This window comes from Opisthocomus hoazin, chromosome 3 (assembly GCF_030867145.1).
Source record: "Opisthocomus hoazin isolate bOpiHoa1 chromosome 3, bOpiHoa1.hap1, whole genome shotgun sequence".
Lineage (NCBI taxonomy): Eukaryota > Metazoa > Chordata > Aves > Opisthocomiformes > Opisthocomidae > Opisthocomus > Opisthocomus hoazin.
In genome coordinates this window covers 32,891,756-32,902,865 of record NC_134416.1, presented here as the reverse complement: position 1 = coordinate 32,902,865, position 11,110 = coordinate 32,891,756, and the positions used below count along the sequence as shown (strand labels likewise).

Here is an 11,110-nt window from a genome sequence, read left to right as displayed (position 1 = left end):
CGGCCAAGCGGGGCAGAGGCCGAGGGTCCAGGGCGAGCGGTGGACGGGGCTGCTGGTACCTGCGCTCCTGTCGCCGGCCGCACAGGCGGAACGCCCGCCGGAAGGGGACGGGGCCGCGCTGCTCGGGCCTGACGGGGTGGCGCGGCGACCGCGGCCCCGGTACGCTCCGAGCTGCGCACACCCCCGGCGCGGGAACGGCAGCGGGGGAACCCCCGCGCAACCCCTCCCCCGAGCACACGCGGGGAATCAGGGCGGGGGGCGGCAGCGGGGGCAACCCGGCCGCACGCACCGCCGGGGCGCGGCACCCCCGCAGCCGCGCAAACCCCGGCCCCGCGTCACCCCCGCGCTCCGCCCGCCGCCGGCACCCAGTCCCGATGGGGGTGGGGGGGGAGAGCGGCGCCGCGCCGGCGGGGCCGGAGGGCAACAGGCGAGCGGGGGAGCGGGCGGGAACTTGGCGCAGCGCCGGCGAGCAAGTTGCGCCGCCGCGCAAGACGCGCCCGCCTCCGCGCCCAGCCCGCGCAGCCGGCCGCGCGCCCGCGCCTCGGTGCGTGTGCAAGTGAGCGCGTGCAAGCGGCACCTGCCGAGCGCGGGGCGGGCGCGGGGCGGCGGCGGGAGCCGCGCGGCTGCGGCGGGGCCGGGGCTGGGTCCGGGCTGGGGCTGGGTCCGGGGCCGGGTCCGCGCCCGCCGCCGCCGCCGCTGCACCCTCCCGGCTGCGAGTCCGCCCGGCTGCGGATCACGTGGCGGTTGCCGGAGGCAGAGACTAGAGAGGAGAGAAAAAAAAAAGCGCCTCATTCCTTCTTCCACCGCCATACTGTATTTTATAGTAACTCTCATTTTTATTCCTCCCTTTTACTCCCGCTCGGTGAGTACCTTTCCGCTGACATTCTTGTCCTCCTTTTTTTGTCCTGTTTTTTTTTTTTTTCTTCCTTTTGTTTTTTTTTTTTTTTTTTCCTGGGGCTTTTTTTTTGGTTCTTTTTTTCTTCTTTTTTTTTTTTTTTCTTCCTCTTTGATTATTGTTTAAATGGATTTGCTCTTTTGCTGATGACAAGTTTTTTTTTTCCTAGCATGCGATGGTTACTAAACTGTGAGCAAAAGGTGCTGCTGGGGCCGGGAGTCACTGGGAATGAAAAATGATAATATTAATAATACAGACTTGCCAGTCCAGCAACAACTGGTATACATTTAGTAGCTGTATATCTATATATGCAATTGATTTTGTTGTGGCACGGAAAAGCGATGTGAAATATGATGCTGATTTTTTAAAGATAAGAGAAAAGGCATGTTTCTAACTCTTTTTGCAGAGGATTTTCTCTGGTGGTGTTTTATTTTTATTTTTGGGTGTTTTTCAAGGGTTTTTTTTTTTTTGTAAAGAGATGGGAATTGCAAATGCATTTTACAGCAGTGTTTACACAGAGTTTGTAATCTTGCATTACTGGTGGAAGACACAGAGCAAGATGTTAATTTTATTATTTTTGTTATTGTTTCTTTTTTTTTTTTGACACTCGGTGTGATCAGCAGGGGTTTTTTTTTTCTTCTTTTTCAGTTTTTGATGCCTGTTTATAATGTGAAACTTTTCTTGCAGCGTGTTAACAGTTATCATTTTTAAATACTTTTTTCCTCCTTAAAGATAACAAAGCTAAACAGAAAGCCAAAGAGATGATCCTTACTTTTGCACATTTTGCACCTTGACTTTTTTGTTCTTTTGCCAGCAGTATTTTATGATGGTTGTTATTATCATGATGATGATGATAGATATATACATATATGCAAATAAATACATTTTCAAATGATGGCAGTGGAAGGTTTTCCTGGAGAATGAAGTGCGGTTTGGTTTCCTTGTCAACGGAAGATGAAGTGAACAACTGAACATCTCCCCAGTGCAGGTACTTCGTCTCCTTGTAGGCGTTTCCACGCTGTGTAAATTACATTGTGAGATTTTTTTTTTTTAAAGAAATCTCTTTCCGCCCTTAACTAAAGGTCTCTGTGCAATACACATGAGGACTGAACTAAATATCTCTGCCTCGTGATTGCTTAGATGTGTGCAAAATGTTGCACTGATTGAGCCTAGGTCGGTTAAACTGAAGAGAGGTGTTTTATGTGCTGTGCTGTATAGAGGGGAAAGCAGCTGAGGAAAAAAAATCCAGACACTCCCCCCCCCCCCTTTTCCCTTTTAAAAAAATAAGCCCTGACCGAAACTGAATGAAACCTTGAGATCCTTGTTGTGTGTACAGATACTTACAGGACTCGAGACAAAAGAAAACAGTAACCCCGACCCTGTATTGTGGTGACTCGTGGGTGCTTGTGTGTGTCTGTTCGAAAATTATCCATTAGAAAATAGCTGCGAGAGAAACAGAAAAGGAGGCTCCCTCGGCGAGCTGGCGAGCTGCCACATGAGGCGTATTTCGTAGCCCTCAGGGCAGCAAAACCCTTATATCCAACTTCTGCTCCTCATATTAAAAAGGCGTAAACAAGGCAGCGGGTTGCCTCTTATGAATTTAATTCATTGGGAGGAAGATTAATCAGAAGCAGATATTTGCTGAAGGTGTTTCGTTTTGCTTTGATGATTATTAATGCCGCTGGCTGGCGGGGAATGGGAAACTCTTACTTTCCGTGACGGTCACTGAGAGTTCAGGAGTGGAGAAGAAACTGTTACTTTTCATTGAGGGCACTGAAACGCTTAGCAGAGGCTGCCCCTGATGTAGAGGCAGGATATTGGTTCTTTGAAATGCAATTTGGAAAGATTTTTCCAGATGACAGGTTTTGTTGTTGTTTTTTGGTTTGTTTTTGGTTTGTTTTGTTTTTGTTTTTTTCCCAGAAAGAAATCTAGTGCAATGTTATGCTAAAGTACTGAATGCTTGGATCCGCAGTGTTCTCTATAGTTTACTTTATTGTGATGGAATTACTTTATGTATTTCATATGAACAGCTTTTAGGCATCTATAACTGACCATAAAGATAATGTCTGTATTCAGATGTGGAAACTAAAGTAAGTTACAGGAGGTATATTTCATTTCTTACTCTATTATAAGCAAAAATAGTTCATAGGACTACAAACGCATTCGGAAGTTGAGGCTTCCAACACATCTACATTCGTGTGACTTAAGAGCTTCCTTTAAAGTAAAAAGCGTGTATAAGAAGACTTCAGCATGCTCTCATGTGATTAGTCTTGTTGGAAAATAAATAAGTTCATTTGTCTTTTTAGAAACATATCTGTTATGTATTTATGGTGGATTTTTCCAACTTAAATGCAACAATAATATTTAGCACAAATTTATGCATGGCTTCTGCTCTGACATGATGGAATACTTCTGGCAGTATATCAGGGTCAATAATCCATGTGTTTAAAAACCTGTCTATATATTTGCATGATAGATTATGATGACTTCTCTGAAATAGTTGCGACCTGTTGGGTCAATACTCCGTATTTTAAGAAGACTCAGCCTGCCTATTTGTTCATGATTTAATTTGAAAGCAAGCCATTAAAATACAAGAATGATTGAAACTTTGTCCTCCACCTCTCATTTTATTTCCACCCTCCTTATTTTTAAATTAAAGTTTTTCTTTAAATTATGTGGAACTGCCAGTAAGCAAAATATTTTTCATATTTTTTTTCATATTTTTCATATTGCTAAAGCACTGAAATAAAGTAACTAGGCTAGCAGTTTCCAGAATGATGTTCCTTTTGTCCTTTCTTTTAATATTGCAGGTGTGTTGTGTGATTAATTTTGTACAGATAGTAGATGACTGGAGATCTAATCCTTCTCACCTAGTCTCATCTTGAAGCCTGAGAAAGTGCATTTGTAAAACTTTCTATTTTCAGCACCCAGATTTCATCTACAAAGCACCTGTTGTCTGAGTAGCATGGTGATTAGTATATATACATTTCATCTGCAACAGTCTGAGGTTGTATGATTTCATAGGTATCAAACACCCTAGGGACTTTAAAACAGAAATAAAGGAGCTGATTTTGAAAGAGGATACCTTTGCCTGCTGCAGTACGTAGGCACAGTAGCATTTGGGTTGGTGGAATTGGTTCCAGCTTGGTGTTTCCATAGTCATGCTGTGACTAATGCTGTTGAAAATGTTTGGAAAGACATAGTTAGTGTAAAAGAATATTGTCCTTTTTGCACTTTTGAGATGAACAAAAATTTAGCCTAAGAATTTCAGCATTGTTTCTGCAAGTGAAAATTACATTTCTTATGTTTGGTATGAGATGTACTTGCCCTAGCTCTTGAAAGTGATGAGTGTCCAGACTTCAGCGGCATTTTCTGTTTTTCTTCATATCTGTTTCAGTATTCAGGAGAGCTTAGGTATTTGAGATACCTTTATAAAAGTTTGTAAACTGAAAGCTTTGGAAAGCAATTTTTCTTTTCTTCCTCCATAACTAACTATTATTAGCAGTACTTACGAGAAAATAAAAATGTGAGAGATGAACAGAAGTTACTAACTCTACAGTGTCCAGAGCACTGACTCATAAATACATTTTTTTAGCTGCTGTAGTGGCCTGACTTGGCAACAGAAGCATATCTTCTCACATTTTTCTACATATGAGACAGGACTAGGGAGGCCTGTGGAGTCATCAGCTTGGTATTGCTGTGATGCTAGACTGGTCTGCTTTTTTCGTTCAGATTCAAGCAAGCTCCAGTTTAAATTTAGCTGGGGCATCACTCCCACTGCACCTCTTCAAAGACTGGGCAGACCCTCACTCTTCAGGCTGTTAGAAACCTCATTCCTGTCCTGAATTTATTCTCAGACAGTTTATGCTCCGTTATTTTTATGCCAGTGCTGTCCCTAAATGGTAAGGTTCCTCATCCACCTCTCTGCTCGTCTTCAGAGTGTATTTCTCCAGAGCAATCACAGCCCCTTTTTCACTCCCGCTTCCGGGGCTGACTGGGGGGAGGTTCCCAGTACTGTGGCCAGCGCTGGGAGGGGATGTTGAGACTGCCTCGACCAAAGTCATGCTGCAGCAGAAGCAAGGCAACTGCATTCAAATTCTCTTCTGCCCAAGCTGGTCTGTTCTGCTTTCAGCTGCAAACATGAATGTCCAGTTTCTGGCTCTCACATCAGCCTGGATGCTTCCACCTGGAGCTGTGCTGTGGACATGTCTTCTTCTGGTGAAACAGGCTTTGCGCTGTGTGGACCTTCCCGTCGCTCTGCCTAACCAATCTGAATTTCTCTGGCTGGAATGAAGCTGCAAAGGACTCTCAGGAATCTCTCCTGCAACACTCTGATTTTTAGACTTCCCAGAATCTTCTAATTACTGTTTTAGTATTTTGCTTTCATACCAGCCAGGGGAACATGAATCGGCTTGAGCTACTATGCTTTTGAAAATAAAATTTCCTTGTTAGTTTCTTCCCAGGCTGCTGTATCTTAGCTCTCTAGCCTTCTAAAGCATTATTTAGTTTATTTCTCTCTTACAGTGTATTTTTTCCTATTTTCTTCATTCCCTGCATTGAGGGTTTCTAAAGATAAAAAGATTAAAAAGCTTAATAGTGTTTAAAGTATAGCATTGTAAAGACTGGTAAGTCTGCCCTCAGATGAAAGTTTTTAACTTCCTTTGGTCTTCTTAGAGGATGTGGTGCTCTGTCAAATTCTGGAGCTGAATCCTTTATGTTTTAAGTACTTGTAGACTTTCTGAAGAGAAGGCTAAAGGTGACTATTTCCTGATGAAAAATTATGTAAACTGTGACACTGTCTAGCTAGACATCCAATCTGTAGCTTCCTTAAACTCAGATCCTGACTGATGGAAGAAAACAAAATGTTATTTTTAAATGGTATGAAGATTATAATGCAACATTTTCACTTTTGTTCAGTTACCAATATTGTGTTATAATCTTTGAACAATTACCAGAGTAAAATGGCTTGAAGATTATTATCTTGCATATATACACCTTAGAATAATTTGTACCATCTTTTTTCTTGTCTTTGCTCTTTCCTATTTCAACATGACACTCTAATCTCTGTAATGTACTTAATCCTTCAAAAGCATTTATACTGAGGGTTTGGAAGTGTTTTCTGAGAAAGTTTATCTTTGCTCAATGAAGTGTGATTTTCCATCTCAATGAATCATTTGCCAACAATTAAAGGAAATAATCAAGTAGACCTTCAAATTGTTCAGTAATGCTCAGGTTGCTTAGCTTGAATACAATTAACTTCTTTTTGTCGTCATGATATTCTGGGATAAAAAAATAGGTAGGTGAATACATAGAATCCTATAGACAGGTATTTTTAGAGATGTTTTTGTATTTGCAGAAATCTCACACTAATTAATTATCCTTTAGGACTTAACTAACACTTTTGTTTTTGTTTAAGAACAAATACTTTATCTTTTACTGTGTAGTAAATTTACACACACCAATACTACCTGCTGCCACTTGACAAAAGTTACAGAGTTAAATTGCCTCCATGGTACTCCTCCGTGTGCCTCCCCAGCATCCAATCCTGGCCTCTTGCCTGCTGGCTGGCTTGCCAGCATGTCAGCAAGGACCATTCTGCAGTGTCATTTTAGTTTCAGGAACAGAGTTGTTTGCTCTGGTGCAGTTCCTTCATGGTTATGGTAGTAAAAATAATAATTTATACTCTGATTTGGCTGGTAGAATTTTGAAGAAGAAGAGGTGGATTTCATATGTGTGATGACCAACAGTGGGTATGAACGTGGTGGAATATGAATGACACTCCCCAGGCTCTTTATTTTTCCTTTGCACACTCATGAGTCTTTCTCTCAAAATACCCAAAGCTCTGATTAAACTTAGTTTACATCAGTGGGCCTTCCCAGGTGGCCTTCTCCTGATGTCAGTGATTATTGCCTCTACTGACGTGCAGTCTCTGAGCAACCAAGTCAATGTGGAAGGTCTGAAAACAGCTGAGACTTTGCATGGGCAATTTTGTGGTCCTCTGAGAACTGCTTACAGTCCCTTGGACAGCCATGGCTTATAAAAGGCAGTACAGGCCCTTATTATTATTATTTAAAAACAAGAAATCATAAAGGATCCAATGATAATTATTGGACGTTGATAATTATTAAATGACTTTCAGCAAGTCAGGTCCCAGTCTTCCAACTGTGCCCTATACCAACAGCCTTTATTTCAGCCTGCTCAGTCACATCACTTGCTTTCGTCATGATCCTCCCTTGAGTCAAGCATGTGCTTTGTATTGGGCAGGGTCAACAAAAAGGGACTATCTGGCACAAATCAATTATTAATGGGATTCTTCACCTGACTGAAGCAAGGCTAAATTTGTTCTGTAGAAACACATTGCACTAGAACAGTTCATTCAGCAAAAGATGTCTCTCTGTTTGCAGAGTTTTACATAGAAGCTGACCAGCATCTATGTCAAATAGAACTTGTTAAATAGTGGTAATTTTAGGATTTGGAAGAGGCATTGCGTATGTATAGGTTGCATGCAGCATTTTTAGGCTGACTTAAGAGTTGAAGTTTCAGTTTCAAAGAATTATATTTGCATAGCATTGGCAATGCTGGTCCTTCTTTCTGTTTGGTTGTGTTAAAGCGGAGTTTGATGCTCAGTAGTAACAAAATGTTTGCACTATTCTGGGCATCCTCTTTATTAGAACAATGAGAATGAATAAAATGCGAAAAACTAAAATGCATGAAAGCTGCAAAGATAGTTTTGTGCATTTTTACACACTGGGCCTGCTCTCAAGGGTTACTGAATGCTAACAGCTCTTCTTGTGGGTAGAGGGTGTTACAGTAACTCACGGACTTTTTCAGTGAGACACTGTGTTTTTAGTAATTTCAGTGTCATGCTTCTGAGCTTGATCTGTAATGCAGACTTACTTTTTACAAAAGAAAAGAAAGTTCTACCTAGTTATATTTTATCAAATCGTCCTTCACCCAACAAATATTAGAATAGAAGTTGTATGATATTTAAAAATGTTCTGTGCAAACTGTCATGCAGCACCTATGAAATGGACACCCTGAAGTTACAGTGAAAACAAGACTTCCTATTTGAGTACCTACAAAAGGGATTAATTATACTGTGTTCTAAGTAACAAAAATATCAGTGTTATTATCTCATTTCTCATCTTGTATTTGCCACTGATTTCACAGAGTAAAACCCAGAATTTGAGATGTTGCACAGTAGGTCAGTTTTCTAATGTATTCTGTACTGTATAAATTCACATAATTTTTTTTTTTTTTCAAACTGCAGAAGAAGGTTGTGATTTTTTAGGGTTTTTTCCCTGCATATACAACTTCCAGTTAAATGGGAATTCTGTAAATAGGACAACTGCAAGACTGGCTCTGAAGAGGTTAGCATCTTCTAGTTGCACAGTTGTAAGTTGCATACAGTTAATGTACATTATGCACAATGAAAAGAGAAACTACATTTAAATTTTAATGTTATGTCACTTTTGCTTTAGGGGGATAGTTCATAAGGACATTGATGCTATTTTTATTGTTTATTATTTTATGACAAAAACATACAGTGTTAGCATTCATCAGGTTGTGCCGTGCTCTGGTGGGTGATGTATAAACAGAAAGGTGCAGAATTAACCCCTGGTCCTATTCTATTAAAATCACTGATACATGTGCTGGTCAAAATATACTGTCAAAATATTTTTTTTCTGTAGATTTTTGACAAAGTGATTCACACAAAAGGCTCAATTCATCTCACTTAACCTTGCTGTTTAAAAAATAGGTTTTCAGAGCTAAGCTAGTCATCATTTTAGCCATCTAAAAGTTAGCCATTGAAGTCTAACAGAGTCTCTCAAGGCCTTGTAATCAATGGAAATATATAGACACCTCCAGAGCATTACAGATTACATCCCAAGAGAGGCATCTATGGATAGCTGAGATGAATAATCTTCCTAAAACACTCTTCCTAAAACACTTCTCCTTTCACTGATGAGAGAGAGAATCTAGATAAGACATTTAAACTGGATTCCTAACTTTTTGATGGATGAAAGAGGAGGTGAATCTCATGCTCCGCCTCCCCCCCATCTGTCGAAATACTAAATTCTTATATGAATTATTTGGTTAAAAACTTTTTTTTTTTTGCCACTAGAATCTTCAAGGCTTTAAGTTTTTACTTGAATTTCTTTCCAACTTTTGCAGTAATTGTCTTTTTAAACACACTGTTCTGCACTATGACAAAATTTCCAAAAGTTTCTATCAGGGCTAAGATTTCACAGCTTTGTTCCATTGCTTCACCTGGTTTTCTGACTGTTTATAATGTAATCCTACAACCTGATGCTGCAATGAGTTCTCCTCACAGAGTCCTATTCTAAAATCCAGGGACTTGAACTGTTGGGTACAATCATGGACTTCACTTGAGAAACCTTTGAAAATAATTGAAAGGTAAGGTTTACGTGGGGCGCAATGGAATCAGCTGCTTGTACTTTGAATATGTAAGTGAATGTAAATACATGGTCACAGTGTTAAAAATCATTAATACATCAACAAACAGCAGAAAATCTGAATTTCAAAGTTCTAGATGGCTCTGAAAAAGGCTTTTTAAAGCACAAAATAGCAAAAATAATAGTTTGTGAAATGAGGTGATCCAGGCAACATAGGCTAAGTGTTTATCTATTGGTGGCACAACTGCTAATATCCTCACATAAATGCTTGTTATGAAAGATTCCAGTAAAACCTGTATTTTTGAATAACCAGGTAGATTTTATTTTTCCCCATCTCAGGTAATTTTCTAAAGAAGTTTGAAATTTTATCGAACTGAGTGTTAACCTTTATATAAATCAGCTCTTAGACAAAGTTTATTTCAGTGAGTTTGGTCTCAAGTTGTTGAAAGTAGCAGGTTGCAAAAGCATTGGCCAGTTTTTGCCACTGCCCAGTATGCTATGATGTCATCCTCTTTTCCCACAAATTATGAATTCTTCTATTTCTTTTAATATGTGTTTGGGCTTTCTGTAAGATTTTGTACAGGTACTGAAATATACGAGCATAGTGTGTATGTTTCCACCTTAGGGTTTGTCTTATTCTCAGAATGGCATTATCTGAGTGCCTGTGTGAATGCCTTTATGCTGCTTGCACAGGCCGTGTTTCTCACTGACAGTGTAGTAAAAAACTAAAAAAAAGCTGAGTCCAAATTAGAAATGAACTGTTTGCTATAACAGGAATAAGCACAAAACTCAGTGTAGTAAGAGTTAATGGTATGAATACCATAGCGCTACTACTAGCATGATAAAGTAAGATGTAGCTGTGAGCTCTGACAGCCACGTTATAATGGCTTGTACAGATTCAGAAATCTTATGGACTTGTCAGAATTGAGAAGAGGAATTAATAAGTTGGAGTACTCAGCACTTTGAAATAACTGTTTCAGTAAGTGCAGTAATATGCTCCGGGGACTGTAAACTGTTTGCTGCAGCTACCGTGCCATGTTATACACTTCACCACCTCTTGGTCTTCATCTTCACAATGTATCTATATTTCTGCCTTAGGCTTTTGTACTGTCCCTCAAAAATGCGTTGTCTGAGCAGTATTCACATAAGGCAGGTTTGCACAGATAAAACCCTTTGCTGACTTCATGATGTTTTTGCTTCTTTTCCCTGTTTCGTTTATGCACCATAACATTTCCTTTTTCATTCATGTATCTCAGCTCAGAGTTAGAAGTGCAGTGTTGTCACGGGAATATAAAGGTCTCATGACCATCAATTGTCAGGACATAGACGAGCACAACTGATTTTCTCAATGAAAGTAGGTCATATAAACCAAACTCTGCTATTTGATGTTGCTGGGTCTAGCTGCCAGCTGCTCTGGGTGAGTGGGTGGTCTGGGGACCCTGAATGAAGAACACTTGTTCGGGGACATGCTTGTGAAAGGAGAGGTTACATGAAAAATAATTACAGTGTAGTTTAAAAAAATAAGCTATTTCAGTAATGCCACTTTTTTTTTTTTTTTATTTGATGCACAAGTTAACATAGAATCATAGAATGGTAAGGGTTGGAAGAGACCTTAAAGATCATCTGGTTCCAACCCCCCTGCCATGAGCAGGGACATCTTCCACTAGACCAGGATGCTCAGAGCTCCGTCCATCCTGGCCTTGAACACTGCCAGGGAGGGGGCAGCCACAGCTTCTCTGGGCAACCTGTGCCAGTGCCTCACGACCCTCGTGGTGAAGAATTTCTTCTTAATATCTAA

General features: G+C 40.6%; 1 protein-coding gene across 6 annotated transcripts in view; it reads left to right on the top strand.

The window, feature by feature from the left end:
* The first annotated feature begins 664 nt into the window (after positions 1 to 664).
* The window catches only part of RALYL (RALY RNA binding protein like), a 418,321-nt gene continuing 407,875 nt past the window's right edge, over positions 665 to 11,110 (top strand). For 4 of the 6 annotated variants that reach the window (XM_075415928.1, XM_075415927.1, XM_075415925.1 and 1 more), the window contains exons 1-2: positions 774 to 862; positions 1,797 to 1,883. The gene's annotated coding sequence lies outside the window, so the exon portion shown is untranslated. Of the gene's footprint in view, positions 863 to 1,796; positions 1,884 to 11,110 lie in introns of all 6 variants that reach the window. The other 2 variants (XM_075415929.1, XM_075415930.1) reach the window with 1 other exon arrangement.